Raw genomic sequence first — 18,360 nt, 5'->3', positions numbered from 1 at the left:
TTCTGAAGCAGAACATACATCAGCACAGGAAACTCCCAGAGAAAATAATCTAACAGCCTATATCATCAAGGCTTCATCCTAAACATACAGAACAACTAGGCTCATCAAAATCAGATTAGAATCCAGCACATAAGTCCATTGATGCATCTTGTCACTTCACTTCCCAAGTGGACAGCAACACAGTGACCTGCTGATCTGCAAGTAACCCTCCCACATGCCATTGGGATATACAAAAACCCGTCTGTATAGCATCACAATGTGGGCCCAGTGATCAACCACCCGACCTCCTCGACTCCAGAGACTGCACGTCTCAGACTAAGCACCCTCTGTGTGCTCCTACTGACCTCTCATTATTTCACCCATGGCATGTTTAGAACTTACTGCATGAACACACATGCATACCTATTGGCAGAAGGCTAAAACTTTGTATCAGTGATGCACTGCCAATACTGCCAGTGTCGATGCAATGCTATCAATCATGGAGTTATATCACTAAATATTTAACAGCAGATTGGCTAAACTGTAACACAGATTTATGTAATATGATTGAAGTACTTTGATTTAGGTACTATGAATGTTACTACAAGTCATTTTAAAGGAATTTATTCTAGAAGTACATTTTATGTTATTAGCCAATGTACTGCATGACCCCCCACCAGCTACAAGAAACATTTTTACCAGGTAATGACCCCAATTCAATGGCTGATGGTAGGCCTGCCTAATGACATCCACAAATCTGACATATTTCATAAGTCTACTGGTATAACCTGCTGACCACAGGAAGCAGGCTAGGGTGGAAAGAGAAAGACACTTTTCCAACAACAAAAGAAATAGGAAGATTACATGAAATATGCAATTATCAATTTTTTTATGAATGCTTTTCAAGTGATTTACAATAAAACCCCATTTTTAAATTCCCATATATTATCTTTTCTCACTTTTTACATTCTATCAGTAGAACAACAGAAATCAACAGAAATCACATTCTATCAGTACAATGCTTTCCCATTATTAAAGACCCCGTGTTAGAAGATTTCCCTCATTTTAAGTTTTCTTTGATGTTCTCAAGACATTTAGCATTGATTTTCAAACTGATTTCTGCAAAAGGTGCATCATATTCCTGCTCAAAGTCAGCTTTGGATCAAAGCAGAAAATATAAACTATTCACAAAGTTATTTATCATGTAATGTAGCATTCGTACAGTGAGCAAGTTTTTCATTGCTGCTGCATTGGGTCTTGGCCACCTGTATTGTAGTTTCACAGTGTTTGGTAGGGTGGGAACGTATGCTGAGTCACTGCCTTAATCACAATCACAATCTGATGATAGTGACTCTAGTAGCAATCTTCCTGCTGCACATTTGCAAGTTTCTTGTTAGCACTCAGTCACTGCCTTCACGATAATCAGAAAGGTAGTGGCTGAGTGCTGACACATCCAAACTGGGTGTAGGTTCCCTCATCACTTTGATTATTCCCAATAGTGTAAATAAAACACATAAGTATATGTCTTTCTAGAAACCACACTAAAAAGACATTCATGTTTTAATGTTTAATGTTCATTGATGACCATTATAAAACTATGATAAATAAAACTTGTAACACAGTATGGTTGAAACACTTATGTTGGCAGTCTTTGTAAACAGAGAACAGTAGGCAAAAAATGTACAGCTTGTTGTCAACAAGGAATTCACTTGGTTCAGGGATTTCCTGGGTGAGAAAGAGGGAAGAGACTGTCATCATATTACAGAGCACCTCGAGGAGGGAAGCTTACATCTGACATCAGGTCATACCAACCTTAAACTGCGCACCTGGTACAGTTTAGTGGATTCCGAGTAGAAGTAACAATGATTCACAAAAGTCTATTACCAAGATAGCTGTCTTCAAAAGTGGTGTTTATTTGCATAAATGACTATGAAATTAGATGAAAGTCATTGTAATACAGTTCAATGAGCAGAATGAAAGTTGCTACTAGAATCATTACCATCATATTGTTTAAGTTACCACAATTAAAAACAGAAGACAGCCGACAGGAGATTTTCTGAGTCATGAGAACTTTTTACAAAAAGAGCTAGGCGAGAAGTCTCGTTGTTCCCAAAAAATAAAAATGATTCCAGCATATTTAATAAATAATTCTGAAACAAAATGCACCATTAGATTAAACTTTCCAAACAGCAGTCTGTAAAATTTATATTCTCCTTTTCCCATACAGTAACTGCTTCTTTGAACGCAAGGATGCTGTAATTGTAACAATGATCTCCAAAAAAAATTGGTACTGTACCAGTAATAATAAGCAAACAAGTAAAAGTCACATTCTGTATTAACTCAAATCAGTGCATATTAGTGAAATGATTAGGAAAGACATGAAATGTATAACTGTGGAAGAACAATTATAATTCTACAACATACACATTTGCATGTTGGTTCGTAAGTTCAGTTAGTGAATTTCCTAAGACTTACTGCTTCCACCCTGAATACAATTGTGAGAAATTGGCCCAACATAAAAACCAACAGGAGACATTCTTATTCCATTGCAAAAAAGACATAAATACATTTGGTATCAGTGTATGATCATTTGGAGAAACTCATTGCAGAATGGTTTGTTACCTTGAGAGCATTGGGAATTACACTTGAATGCAACAAACTGAGAGAAAAGGTGATTCAGTTTGCTACAAAAAAATGGGGTTCACCAACTTCACAGCAATCAATCTAAAAATCATCTTTACGTAATTTTTACAACCACTGGTGTCATGAAGGTGTAAGTGTTCATAAGGGAACTGTGGACAAATGGAAAAAAGAACTGCAAAATATCTTTAAAGCTTATGATCCAAAAAACATGCTTAATCTTGACAAAACTGATCATTTTTTATAACATATTAGCAAGTAAGATATGTTTAAAGGTGTGAAATGCCTTGATGGGAAACTGAGTAAGTTGAAGATAACTGATACTTATGGACAATGATGATGGTCTGGAAAATTACCACCTTTGGTAATTGGTAAATTTGAAAAGCTAAGTTGTTTCAGAACTGTGAGAACTCTGCCTACTAGGTATGATTCCAACAGCACTGCATTGTTGACCAATTCCATCTTCACAGGCACCATGCAGGCACTGGATGCTAAAATGGAGGCAAAAAATAGGAAAATAATGCTGCTAAGTGACAGATGTCGAGCACAACCTGACAATATGCAGCTGAGAAATATCAAGCTAGTGTTCCTGCCTCCTAATTGTATGAGTAAGCTTTAACTGTTAGAGCTGCGAATAATCGATTCATTTACATGGAAACATAGAAAAATTCCTGTCCAGAAGGTGGTATTTGTGTATGATAATGGCATGGACTTAAAATCTATGATCATATCACTTTTGGATGCTATGCATTAGTCCTATGCATCCAAAGCACGGATGGATGTGACTCTTTGAACTATCTTGACCTGTTTCATGAAAGCAGGATTTCAGTTCACAGAAAACACACATGCACCACTGGAAGGAGATTTGTCTAAGCCTACAGTTTTTTCTGTGACTGGCATGTTATCTATGTTTCAAGAATATGTCAGTGTTAATACCTCTGTCATCACTTCAGGGGTGCCAACTGTAGACAGCATAATTACCAAACATTTGAAGAAGGGAAGAGAAATGCGATTGGTGAAGACGGTGATGGAGATGATGACCAAGAACTAATTGTGCCAAGCAGGTAAGAAACTATGGAATGTGTTAATATTTTTAGGCAGTGTACTGGTAGTGCATCGGGTGATGATTATGGGTTTGATGCTTTATATACTGTGGAGAGGCAAGTACAGCTGGTTGCTGTTACTAACAAACAAAAGAAATTAATTATTTCACATCTTTTTAAACAGGCAAAATTTAAATTGTTCTAATTTCATATTTTGAACAATGTAATGAGAATGTCAGTAAGATTAATTTATTCATTTTTGATTATTGTGTTTCCCTTGCTTCCCTATACTTTACACTTTCCTGTGTTTTACACTTTATTGGGTCAGTCCTCTGAAAAGTGAAAAAATATGTTTTACTATACATCTCATACATCTGTGAACAAATTTTTTTTATAATTTATGTCAAAGTAATGCACTAAGCACCGATGCAAAGAAATCTGATTAAAAATATATATCATGGTTAACCAACAAGTGGAAATATTTTCGTAAAATACATTTCAGAAATAAATCTAACAGTCTAAGAAAATAACATAAAATATAAATATGAAAAAATGGTTCAAATGGCTCTGAGCACTATGGGACTTAACTTCTGAGGTCATCAGTCAATAAATATGAACCACATGTTTTCATATAATGTAAACTGAATTATTTTTGAACCTGTTTTTAGTGAATCAGAACAGAAGAAATAACACACAGTTAACTTGCATTTCAGTTCATTTCTGATTGTTGCCTGGATGCCCATTTCTAACATGAGCCAGCAGGCCACAGGAAATAGAAATATTATGATTGACAAAAATGACTGTACATGGTATGTAAAATACATGAGATGTAGGCCATTCTGGGTGTATAGCAAGCATCACTGGTTACCAACCATGATGTCACACGATAGACTGCAGTGGCACTGAGTCCAAATCTCACACACTGCATAAGCAATCATCAAGTTATTTACAAACATACAGCTCAGCTATCAAAACACAAGTTATTTTTCCCATCATTCCTTAAGCACTGAAAGTACATAGCTTTAATTTACCTTTGTCTCATTAATTACAAATGTTGTCTGTTCAAAGAAAATATGTTTTCACAATTACAGTGTGCAGCTGCAAGCTATATTTCACTAAACTGATATTAGAAAACAAAATGTATTGATCATATATCTCTTAGCTTAAAACAGTCATGCTGCAAAATTGTTCTTCTGTGGTGAATTTTTTGGTGTTTTAGATTGCCTTTTCAAAGATTTGGATAAATGTTTCCTTGTGCTCACATACAGATGATATTTTTTTCCATATATTTTGGGAAACTAATGTTTCCATTACCCTGATGCATTTAGACACCCTTATCTTTGAAAACCTGTGAAAACATTATTGCATTCCACCACTGCCACCAGCCATTCAGGTGTTGCGTAAGCAAGGCCTCTTTTAGGTATTATATCAGGACTGGTCCTGATTCATGAATTTTTTTGGATAAAAAGGACAATTTTCTGTTGTCCCTAATGAAATAACAATGTCTTCATGTTAGCGGGCAACACAACCTTTGAAGTACAAGTACCTGAAAGCACTATGTTCAACTCCTCATCTGTAACACTCTCAGTCATCAAGGCCATTGTCCAGAGGCAGATATTCTTTGTTCTGCCACCAGAATCAATAAAATCAATATTTTTGATGTATTTGGCAAATGAACTTAAAAATGACTTGCTTTATCAGTCTCTCCTTCAGCTATGATTATAATGTTAGTAGATGTAAGCTGTCATCTTTTTTGTCAATGATGTTAGAACAACAGGAAAAGATATTTCATTGGCTTTTCTGTTTGTATAGAAGATGCATTCTGTGCTTTACTTCAAAAGCTGTAGACCTACTGTACTATCAGCCTGAAGTCTAGAAAAATAATTTTCTAAGTAGTCTTGTGTCAGCCTGGATGTCAATATGTAGGTTTCCCCAACACTTTATATGTAATTAAAGAAATCAGTTTCAATTTTAATTTGAATACCATATACACAAACAAAACTATACAAAATCAGTTCATTGATGTATGCACAGGAGAATTTTAAGACAGGATTTTATCCACTTGAGAGGAGCAAAGTTTTTTCAGTTTTCTTAAATGAAACCACCAGCAGTTTTCACAATGGAAAGTTTAATTTATCTGCCTCTTACCTTCATGAAGGAATGCACAGGGAATATTTTATTACATTCTGTAATGCTTACGAGAAGTTTCATTCTGAAGATGAAAATGAAGAGTGTCATCTAACTGGATTCACTCTTGCTCATATAGTTAAAGATATTTGCAAGAAATTTAATGTCAGTCTGAGGATATGTGTTGGAATTATCATTCACAGCTGTTCAGTTATGGTTTTTTAGTTAAAGGGTGCCATCCATGAGGTTACTGAAACAATCATTAATGCAAAACACATTGCACATGTAACAATAATTTATTGGGCAATAGTTTCACACATTCTTTCCAGGTCACTGTTTGTCACAATTCATCAGCAACAATGAAAAAAGTTGTAGCATCTGCTAATGCCTCTGCAAATAGACATAGTGTCTTTAAGGAAGTGTTCAGTGGAATAGCAATCAGAGAATCTACAAGATGTGTTGGGTGGAGGGACATGATGGTTGCCTGTAGTTTCAATGTCACTATTTGCTGAGTTATGTGGTGTTCTCTATAAGATTTCAATGTGGCACAAAAGTACAACCGTGTCTGAAGCCCAGTGCCTTTGATAAACTTTACAACAACTGAATTCATTCTCTCAGCTGAGAGATGCATTTGAAATATACTCAAATTTTTTACATTTCCCTTTTCTTACCTATTAGGTCATAAATTATTATATTTGTTATTTTCATCAGTTTGCCGAGCGCAGTGGCTGAGTGGTTCTAGGTGCTTCAGTCTGGAACCACGTGACTGTTATGGTTGCAGGTTTGAATCCTGCCTTGGGCAGTGTGTGATGTCCTTAGGTTAGTTAGGTTTAAGTATTTCTAAGTTCTAGGGGACTGATAACCTCAGATGTTAAGTCCCATAATGCTCATATCCATTTTTCATCAGTTTTGCATGTTTCTTTTTCTCATTCATACTGCATAGAACAACTATGCCCCTCAGCCACTTTATTCAGTCAACAGCTATAGACTTAAAGAGACCAATAGGTACTCAGAAGGACACCATATGCCATCCTAGACAGAAGATACATTATGTGGATTTGATTATTCTTTGAAGCTCAAGAAGTCACTGATCAAGTGAATGTGGAAAAGCAAGCACCACATATGGTTTCTTAACAGGTACACTGAGATAATTGCCTGTCTTGTACATCTCACTGTTAGAGAAGTGGAGTCAGCCATCATCCTTCATCGGTGAAGCACCAGGAGACTAGCAAGTAACATATTTAGCTTTTCTGTTTGTGTTCTCAGTTTAAGTCTTAAACTTTTTCTGTATTTTTGCATGTTTGCAAAGTCATTGCATATTTTTGTATTTGAGAGCTAGAGTAACATGTTTTAGTATGGTAATGTGTACTATGAGCAATCTGTAGCACAGTAGTACTTTGTTTTTGGATGGCCGTAACCTTTAACCACAGCTCAGTCAGCCACCAGCCACCAGTAGTGAAGCACCAGAAGAGTAGAGAATCACGTATTTAGTTTTTTTTGTTTTCATAGTTAAATTCACAATTTAGTAGTAGTAAAATAGATAGTGCGTGTGCAGGCTATGTGCAGACATAGTATGAGCTGGCCATAGTTTGTGTACAGCTGAAAATGTTTATGGCCATGGTCAGTTGCCTGCAGGCTGCTGCCTAAGGGTGTGGTGGCAGCTGAGAAACTGGTACATCATATGGGACACATGAGGTGTCACTTGTTTCACACATGGGCTCTGCTGTTGAGGCACCTTCCAATGTATCAGATGCGGGGATCCAAGCTCACTGCAGGGTGAGCGGCAGGTTGTTACATGCGCATGTCACTCGACGTGGAAAGTCAATGTGGGTGCTGGCCATCTGGCCTCGCTCATTCACTCTCTGACTGGACAGATGGCCACTCCTTCAGCAGGTCTGATCAAGCACATGGGAGGAGGTTTTTATTAGTAGTAGGGAGCTTCATTCGAACCCTTTCAAGAAAAAGTGTCCAGGGCTGCAAATAATCCCAGTGTGGCTCAGTATGTCTGGTTGGGAGGGGAAAGATGGTGGTCAGGGGGGGAGGGGGTGCTCTTCCAAGATGTGGAGCAGGCCCTGCCTTTGGCTATTGAGGGTAAAGGGTGCAGTAGTCTGAAAGTTGTTGCTTATGACAGCACCAACAATGCCTGTCTCTTGGGTTCTGTTGACATCCTCTGTTCCTACAGGTGACTGGTGGAAGTAGTGAAACTGCTAGCCTCACTTGTGGAGTTTAAGTAAATCTCACAACTAGCAGCACCATATTCAGAGTCAGTCAGGGTTCTTTGGTTTGGAGCTGAGTGGAGGGTCTCAAAGAGAGACTTTGTCGATTCTGTGATGGTCATGGCTGCAGATTTCTGGAGTTGTGTTAAAGGGTGCAAAGTTGTGGGACTCCCCTTGGTAGGTCATGGGTGTACTGTACAAGGAAGCAGTTACTTGTGTAGCAGAGAAGAGTGCACAAGGTTTTTTTTTTTAGGCTAGGTGGTAGTTTGGGATCATTTGATGAACACTTGCTAGTTGTTACGCAAAGTGAAATTGGATCATGTACAACGTAGACACACTTCAACTGTCAAAATTTTACTAGTAGACTGCCAAAGTATTCATACCAAAGTACCAATATTTATTGCCCTGCAGGAAATTTCTCAGACTCACATTATTCTTGGGATCAAAAGCTGGCAGTAACCCAAAGCAGAAAGCTGCAAAATATGTAGTGGGTTGTGGAAAGTATATTGGATAAACAGATCAGATGCAATAGAGGGGAGAGTGTTCATTGTAGGTGGTAAAAATATTGTCTCTCATATAGTCAAATCTGAGGGTGACAGTGAGGTTATCTGGATGAATATAACAATTGTAGGTGAAATCAGATTAATAGTGATGTTTTTACAGTCATTCAAGGAAACTCTATGGTCAGTAGCACAGAAATACTCAGATCATGCAATGTTAGTTGGAGGCATCTTTAAACTACCAAGTATAGACTGGGACATCTAAGGATTCACTGAAGATGGTATGGATAGACAGTCTTGTGAAGTATTCTGACCACATTTTCCAAAAACTGCCTTGAACAACTCGCTAGACAACCCAGACAAAATAGAAATATTTTACACCTTACAGCTACAGACAAGTCTGATATTATCCACAGCATCAGGACAGAGACAAGGATTAGTGATCATGACATCACTTTAGTGGTCATGGTTACTAATACGTGCATCAGGAAGGTCAAGAGAGTGTTTATGCTTGAAAAAGCAGCTAAACAGTTGTTAGCCTCTCACTTCAACAATGAATGTACACCATTTAGCTGCAGCATGATGGATATAGAGGGACTATGGGCAAAGTTTAAAGTGACTGTAAATCACACATCAGACTCAGAGTCCCAGGTAAGTGTGTTAAGGATGGAAAGGACTCTCCATGGTTTAATAATCAAATTTGGGAAATGCTGAGGAAACAGAGATTGTTGCAGACTCAATTAAAAAAAAAGAATGCAAAAACACTGACAGGCAAACGATAGTAGAGATTGATGCATCCATAGAAAGATCAATGTTCAAAGCATACAATAACTTCCACCGTCATACCTTAGCAAAAGATCTTGCCAAAAACCCAAGAAAATTCTGGTCATACATAAAATCACTAAGTGGGTTGAAGGCTTCTATCCAGTCACTCATTGACTGGACTTGGATGGCAATAGAATACAGCTAAAGGAAAGCTGAAGTTTTAAATTTCACATATAAAAAACCATTCATGGACGAGGATCATACAAAAAAATAATTGTTTGACTGTCTCTCAGACTTCCTAATGGACAACATAGTAACTGGAATCCATGGCATAGAGAAGCAATTGAAAGAATTGAAAAAGTAAGTCACCAGGTTCAGATAGAATCCCAGTTTGGTTTTACAGAGAGTATGCTGCACCCATCATTGCCCCTTCACTTAGCCCACACTTATTGTGAATCTCTCATCCAGCAAAAAGTCCCAAGTGACTGGAAAAAAAATGCAGGCAACTCCTGTATATAAGAAAGGTAAAAAAGTGACATTTACAGCTACCAACCAATATCTTCAGCATGGATTTAGAAAGCATCTCTTGTGCACAACTCAGCTTGCCCTTTTCTCACTTGACATCCTGCAGAAAATGAATAGAAGGCAACAGGCAGACTCCATGTCCTAGATTTCCGGAAAGCATTTGACTCAGTGCTCCACTGAAGGCTGCTGACAGAGGTCCAAGCATACGTTTTAGGTTTCAGATACATGAGTGGCTCATAGACTTTTGCAGTAACAGAACCCATTACTTTGTCCTCAATGGTGAGTGCTCATCAGAGAGAAAGACATCATCAGGAGCCTCCCAGGGAAGTGTGATAGGGCCATTTTAATTCTCTATATACTGTACATAAATGTCCTTATGGACGAGGTGGGCAGCAATTTACGGCTGTTTGCTGATGACTTTATGATGTGAGGCAAGGTGTCATAATTGAGTGACTATAAGAGGATACAATATGACTTAGACAAAATTTCTAGTTGATGTGATGAATGGCATCTTGCTCCAAATGTAGAAAAATGTAAGTTATGTGGACAAGTAAAGAAAACAATCCTGTAATGTTCAAACACACCATTTGTAGTGTGCTGCTTGACACAATCACAACAATTATATACCTAATTTAATTGGATAGATAAAAAATCTACTTACTAAGTGCAGGCAGAACATGCACATAAAAGAAAGTTATAATTAGATAAGCTTTTGGAGCATATGGCTCCCTCTTTAGGCAGAAGGGTTGAGGGGGAAAGAAGAGGGTTGAGGGAAAAGAACTGGAGAGGTCTAGGAAAAGGAATAGATTTTGGAAAAGTCACTCAGTAGTTCATTGGAGGCTTAGTGGACAGGATTTGAAGGAAAGACTGATTGTAGGGGACTGCATCAGATGAGATTTCAAACCTGAGAGCTTAACGGTGAAAGGCAGATTAATATGCAAAACAGAGACCTTTTTTAACATCGTTCAAGAGTTAAAAAGAGTGGAAAGCTAAGTGCATTGTATGTAACAGATGTGGAAGGTGACCAGTGAAAAATAGATGGCTAAGACAATGAAAGATGTAGAAAACTGAAACAGAGTGAAGAATAGAGTAGTTGCTGTGAAAAAATGCTGAGACAGAAGATGTCAACATCAATTAAAGTCAAGTCAGAGGTGAGAACCAAGAACATGTGGTAGCGCTAGGTCCCACAGACAGAGTTATGAGAAACTGGTGTCTGGGGGAAGAATCCATATGGTGTGTGAGGTGAAACAGGCATAGAGATCATGACTGTCATGCTGTACAGCATGCTCTGTAACAGCATATTGGGTGTTGTCAGTATACAGCCTCCGCTCATGCCCATTCATCCTAATTGATAATTTGATGGTAGTCATGCCAATGTAAGAGACCAAACTTTGTTTATATAATGGCTGGTATATGACATGTTTCACAGGTGGCTCTCCCTTTGATAGTATATGTTTTTACAGTTGCAGTCTTGGTATATGTGGTGGTAGGAGGGTGCACAGGAGAAAGTCTTGCATTGGGGACAGTCAGAGATGTAGGAACCAATGGGTAGGAAGATGGGTGCAGAAGGACCATAGGATCTGATAAGAATATTCTGGAGATTGGGAGGATGATGAAAAGCTATTTTAGGTGTGGTGGGTTAAATTGCTGACAGAATGGATCCCAGTTCATGGCATGATTTTAGGAAGTCATGGCCTTGTCAAAGTAGATGGTTAATACATTCCAGACAAGGATGATACTGAGTAAACAGTGGTGTGATAAAAAGTTGTTTTTTGGAGGGATCAGCAGTACCAGGATTGGATGTGATGGCCCAGGAAATTGGATTTTGAACTAGGCTGGTAGGGTAACTACATCCAGGGAATGCTGAGGTGAGAATGGTGATGTATTGCTATAAAGAGTCTGCATCTGAACAAATAGGTTTGCCTGGAATTCCAAGGCTGTATGGAAGAGAACATTTGACATGGAAAGGATGGCAACTGTCAAAATGTAAGTACTGTTGTTTTCCAGTAGGTTTAATGTGGACAGCAGTGTGTGCCTGGCCTTCGGAGAGGATGAGAATGAAGAAGTTGTTGGTAAGGCTAAGTTTGACTAAGACGAGTAGGAAGGATGTCATATGTTTGGAATCAGGTGGGCACTAACTGAGGAAACGTTCAGCAACAAACAGATCGTGTATGTGGGGGATGTTGGTATAGATGCCACCCCCCTCTATACCAACAGCTCTCATGTACATTCACACATCAAAAAAAGTTTTCCATCACCCCAGTTCCAAGAACTCTTGAAGATAGCTGTTGACTGTGGATATTGTATCACAGACACAGTTCCTTTGACTGTTCAAAGATGTCACTAAAGCCACACAAAGATGTAAACAACCATGCATGAGCAGACCTGTTGGATGGAGGGGGTCCAACAGCCGATCAGTTTCAGTCATTCCACCAGCAAGGAGATACAAAGCTCATGTTGTCTGTAGTTCAACCATGCCTATACAGTCAATACCAAAGTTTTATTGCATCTGAATTGTTATTTTGTGCCAGGAAGGGCTCTCCATGTTATGACTCAAACTGTGCGCAATAGGCAGCATGATGCGCAACTTCACTCCCAACATCCATGGCGAGTTCCATCTTCGCAACCATGACACCATGCAATGCGGTACAGAAGGGTGCGGCAACATACAGAATGGACCGCTTAGGATTGGCATCACGTTCTCTTCAGCAATGAGTGTCGCATATGCCTTCAACCAGACAATCACTGGAGATGTGTTTGGAGACAATGCGGTCAGGCTGAACGCCTTAGACACACTGTCCAGTGAGTGCAGCAAGGTGGAGGTTCTCTGCTGTTTTTGGGTGGCATTATGTGGGGCCGACATACATTGCTGGTGGTCATGGAAGGAGCTGTAATGGCTTTACGATACATGAATGCCATCCTCCGTCTGATAGTGCAATCATATTGGCAGCATATTGGTGAGGCATTCATCTACATGAACAACAATTCACAACTACATCATGCACATCTTGTGAATGACTTCCTTCAGGATAACAACATCATGTGATTAGAGTGGCCAGCATGTTCCCCAGACATGAACCCTATCGAACATGCCTGGGATAGATTGAAAAGAGTTTTTTATGGATGACTTGACCCACCAACCACTCTGAGGGATCTACGCCAAATTGCTGTTGAAGAGTGGGACAATCTGTACCAACAGAGCCTTGATGAACTTGTGGATGGTATGCCACCACGAATGCAGGCATGCATCAATGCAAGAGGATGTGCTAGTGGGTATTAGAGGTACCGGTGTGTACAGCAATCTGGACCACCACCTCTGAAGGTCTTGCTGTATGGTGGTACAACATGCAATGTGTGATTTTCATGAGTGTTAAAAAGGGCAAAAATGATGTTTATGTTGATCTCTATTCCAATTTTCTGTACAGGCTCCAGAACTCTCGGAACCACGGTGATGCAGAACTTTTTTTTTATGTGTGTAGTTTGTCTGCTGCTGAATATTTCCTCAGTCAAAGCCCACCTGATCCCAAACCTATGACATCTTTCCTACTGACTTTAATCAGTTTCATACCTTTCTATGATGTTTTGGGATTGCAGCCTTCCTGGCATAATATTTTGACTGGACAGTTGCCAGTCACAATATTGCAGTGAGTAGTCAAAATGATCTGGCTACAACCCCTAAGCCTCATAGAATATTCAGTACGCCAGAAAAATTTCAAGAATCACATCTTCATACTTACCAACTACTTAACCGTTGAGGGGAAGACATACAAACAGTTCGGGGGTACGGCCATGGGAACCAGGAAGGCTCCCTCCTATGCCAACATTTTCATGGGCCGCTCAGAGTAGGCTTTCCTGGGATCCATAAATCTTCAACCCCTGATTGATTTAGATACATTGATGACATCTTTACTACATGGACTCATGGTGAGGCTGACCTGTTAAAATTCCTGGAACCTCTTAATACATTCTCCCAATCAAATTTCACATGGACCTATTCTGAATCCTGTGCCACTTTCCTTGATGCTGACCTCGTCCATGCCAAAGGCAGCTACACACTTCTGTCCGCACAAATCTACTCACAAACAATAGTACTTACATTTTGGCAGTTGCTATCCTTTCCATTCCAAACATTCCCCGTACAGTCTTGGCATCTGAGGCAAACATATTTGTTCAAATGCAGACTCTTTACAGCAATACATCGCCATTCTCACCTCAGCCTTTCCTGGACGTAATTACCTCACCAGCCTAGTTCAAAAGCAAATTTCCTGGGCCATCACATCCAATCACGGTACTACTAATCCCTCCAAAAAATAACTTTCGAGCACACCACTGATCACTCAGTATTATCCTGGTCTGGAATGTATTAATCAGCTACTTCAAAAAGGTGATGGCTTCCTAAAATCCTGCCCTGAAATGAGATCCATTCTGTCGGCGATTTAACCGACCACACCTAGAATTGCTTTTTGTCACCTCCTCAATCTTCAGAATACTCTTGTCAGATCCTAAGCTCCTTCTACACCCATCTCCCTACCCTATGGTTCCTATACCTATGACTGTCCCCACAGCAAGACTTGCCTTATGCACCCTCCTACCACGATCTGTACCAGCCCTGTAACTGGCAAATTATATACAATCAAACAGAGAGCCACATGTGAAACTACACATCATATATACCAGCTTCTATGTAAACACTGTTCAACATTTTACTTTGGCATGACTACCACAGATTTTAAATTAGGATGAATGGGCATAGGTAGAAGGTGCATACTGGCAACATGCAGTATACTGTTGCAGAGCATGCTCTGCAACATGACAGTTGTGATCCACACCACATGGATTCTTCCCCCAGACACCTGTTTCTTAGAACTCGGCCTGTGGGACCTAGCGCTACCACATGTTCTTGGTTCTCACCTCCGACTTGACTTTAATTGATGTTGACATCTTCTGTCTCAGCATTTCTTCACAGCAACTACTCTATTCTTCACTCTGTTTTAGTTTTCTACACCTTCCATTGTCTTATCCATGTATTTTTCACCACACCCCTTCCCACCTCTGTTACATAAATGCACTTAGCTTTTCACTCTGATAACTCATGAATGATATTTGAGCAGTAATCTCTGTCTTGCATATTACTCTGTCTTCCACCTTTAAGCTCTCAGGTTTGCAAATCTCATCTGATGCAGTCCCCAACAATCAGTCTGTACTTCTCATTCCATCTGGTAAGTCTTCCCTGACCTGTGGTTCTGGGTGACTTTCCCAAAATCTGCCCCTTTTCCTAGACCTCTCCAGTTCCATTCCTTCACACCTCTTCCTTCCCTCAAAACCTTCTGTCTGAAGGAGGAGCCACATGTTCCAAAAGCTTGTCTAATTAGAACTTTCTTTTATGTGTGTGTTCTGCTAGTGATTGATGAGTAGATTTTTTATCAATCCAATTAAATTATTTCGTCGAAAATTGATTGCTTTCACAATTATGTATTTAGACATAATGTTGCAAGGTGATAGGAAATTGAATGAGCACTTCAAGATGGTAGTAGGGAAGACAATGGCTTTACTTTGCTTTAGCGGGAGAATTTTGTAAAAGTGTACCTCATCCAGCAAAGGAGATGTAATATAGAATGCTATTGTAACCAATTCTTCAGTACTGCTTGAGTGTTTGGGACCTCCATCAGGTCAGATTAAAGAAAGACATTGAAGCAATTCAGAGGCGTGCCGATAGATTTGTTACTGGTAGGTTCGATCAGCACCCTAGTATTACAGAGAAGCTTCATGAACTCAACTGAGAATCTATAGAGGGATGGTGACATTCTCTCTACATGGCACTACTCTGCGAATTAACAGAACTGGTATTTTAGGCTGACTGCAGAATGATTGTACTGCCTGCAACGTAAATATCACGTAAGGATCATAAAGAAAATATATCAAAATTAGGTCTCATATGCAGGCTTTTAGACAGTCTCTTTCCCTTGCTCTGTTTGTGAGTGGAACAGGAAAGGAAATGAGCAGGAGTGATACCAGGTACACTCTGCCATGCACATTATAGTAATTTGAGGGTACATGTATAGGTGTAGATGCAGGATGTCATTTCTGATTTAAAGTAGCGGATTTCTCCAGATGTGCTGAATCTTTTCAGTTTAAGTATTTTCCTGCCACAAACAACTCACAGCAAAGAAGGCACTGTAATCATGAAAGAAACAGTGGGGGTGTACAAGTAGCTTTTGGATGCTTCTATTTATTTCTAGTGTAAGAACTGAAGATATGTGTAGTGAGATGGAAGTGACATGTTGAGGTTGCTCTAAAAATTTTGGAGCATCTGCTTGATATCACTGGCATATTGTGACATAGCATGGTGGATTCTTCCCATGTGTTATGTTTTTCTGTTCCCATACATAAGATTCTGGACTAGTCCCCTAGTCAGACCACTTGGAGGGAAGTGCCAAGGGGGAGGTGACCATGAGAAAAAAATTGAACGACCAATGAAGGGCAATATTCTATGATTCATGGTGTGGAATATCAGTAGTGTGAACATGGTAGGGGAGATAGAAAATCTAAAAATGGAAATGCTGAGACTCACTCTAGATACAGTGGAGGTCAGTGAAGTGAAATGGAAAAAAGATAAGAATTTCTAGTCAGAAGAGTATAAAGTAATATGAATAGGAAAGTAGAGCAGAGAGTTTGTTACTGTGTAAAGTTCAGTGAGAGGGTTGTTCTCATCAGACTCAACAGCAAACCAACACTAACAATAATAGTTCAGGTGTACATGCTGATATTGCAAGCTGAAGATGAAGAGATAGAGAAAGTATATGAAGACAATATGTAATGGGAGACAAAACTGTAATAGTCATGGGAGATTAGAATGTGGTTATAGGGAGGGAGTAGAGGAAAGGGTTACAGGAGAATATGAACTTGTTAGTAGCAATGAGAGAGAAGAAAGACTAATTGAATCTTAGAATACTATCATTTAGTAATAGCAAACACCTTGTACAGGAATCAAGAAGAGGAGGTATACTTGGAAAAGGCCGTAAGATACAGGGAGATTTCAGTAACTACATTATGGTCAGACATATATTCTGAATTCAGATATTGGATTGTAAGGCATACCCAGAAGCAGATATAGATACAGATCACAATTTAGCAATTATGAAGAGTAGGTTGAAGTTAAAGAGACTAGCCAGGAAGAATAAGTGTACACAGAAGTGGAATATGGAAGTGCTAAGGAATGAAGAGTCATGCTTGAAGTTCTCTGAGAATATAGATACTGCAACAATAAATAGCTTAGTAGGGATTTCAGGTGAAGAGGAATGGACATTTCCAAAAAGGGCAATTACAGACGTTAGAAAGAAAATTGTGTGTACAGAGGAAGGTAATTATGAAGAAATCGTGGATAACAGATGAAATACTTCAGTTGATCAATGAAAGAAGGAAATACAAAAATATTCAGTGAACATCAGGAATACAGAAATATGAAAAGAATTATTCAATGCAGATGTGATGTACATAGACAGACGAACAAATGATTGCAATTTTAGAAAAATTGGATAATTTATTCAGGAGAAAGAGCTTCACAAATTGAGCAAGTCAATAATGTGTTAGCCCACCTCTGGCCCTTATGCAAGCAGTTATTTGACTTGGCATTGATTGATATGTCATCATGAGGAATTCATGCCAAATTCAATCTAAGTGATGTGTTATGTCATCAAAATCCCAAGTTGGCTGGAGGGCCCTCCCCTTAATTGTCCAAATGTTCTCAGTTTGGGAGAGATCTGATGAACTTGCTGGCCAAGGTAGGTTTTGGCAAGCAAGAACACAAGCAGTACATACTCTCATCATGTACATGTGGGCATTATCAAGCTGAAATGCAACCCCAGGATGGCTTGTCATGAGGGGCAACAAAACAGGACATAGAATATTGTAAACATACCACTTTGTTGTAAGAGTACCATGGATGACAACCAAAGGAGTTTCGCTATGACCTTCACTCTTGGCTGTCTGGCCTATAGTTGGCAACAATCAGGTTGGTATCCCACCACTGTCAAAGGCTCAGTTCAAAGGGTGACTCATCACTGAAAACAGTTCTACTACAGATAATGTGATTCCAGGCAAAGACATCTATGGAGATGCCTGGACTTGGGTGGGATTCTAACTGACTGTTACCCACAATAAAGTCTGAAAACCAGAAGTGATTGTCTGGGGTGCCATTTCATTTCATAGCAGGACCAATTTATTGTCAACCATAGCACATACTGAGTCTGCTGGTGCAAGATTTTGTTTTGTGTGCAATGAAATCTTATTTGGGAAAAATGTGTATAGAAGTAAATGATGATTTGGACTTTCCATTAAGATTCTTAGCCACTGAGAGTGACACAGAGGAATCTGAGGAAGCATATTATTAGAGACAGAAAAGGAAATTGAGGATATAATAGCTAGTCAAAAAATTATCTGGATGGAGTGTTGATTCTAAATAGTAAAGTGTTTTCAGGCATACCTGGTCTAGTGAATGATTTTGTGTGCAAGTTGAAATTTAAGGAACATAAACCATTCTCCAGGAAGCCTTATGTTATCCTGTTT

This window comes from Schistocerca cancellata, chromosome 9 (genome assembly GCF_023864275.1).
Source record: "Schistocerca cancellata isolate TAMUIC-IGC-003103 chromosome 9, iqSchCanc2.1, whole genome shotgun sequence".
Classification (NCBI taxonomy): Eukaryota; Metazoa; Arthropoda; class Insecta; order Orthoptera; family Acrididae; genus Schistocerca; species Schistocerca cancellata.
The sequence above is the reverse complement of the archived record's forward strand: the minus strand, read 5'-3'. Positions refer to the sequence as shown.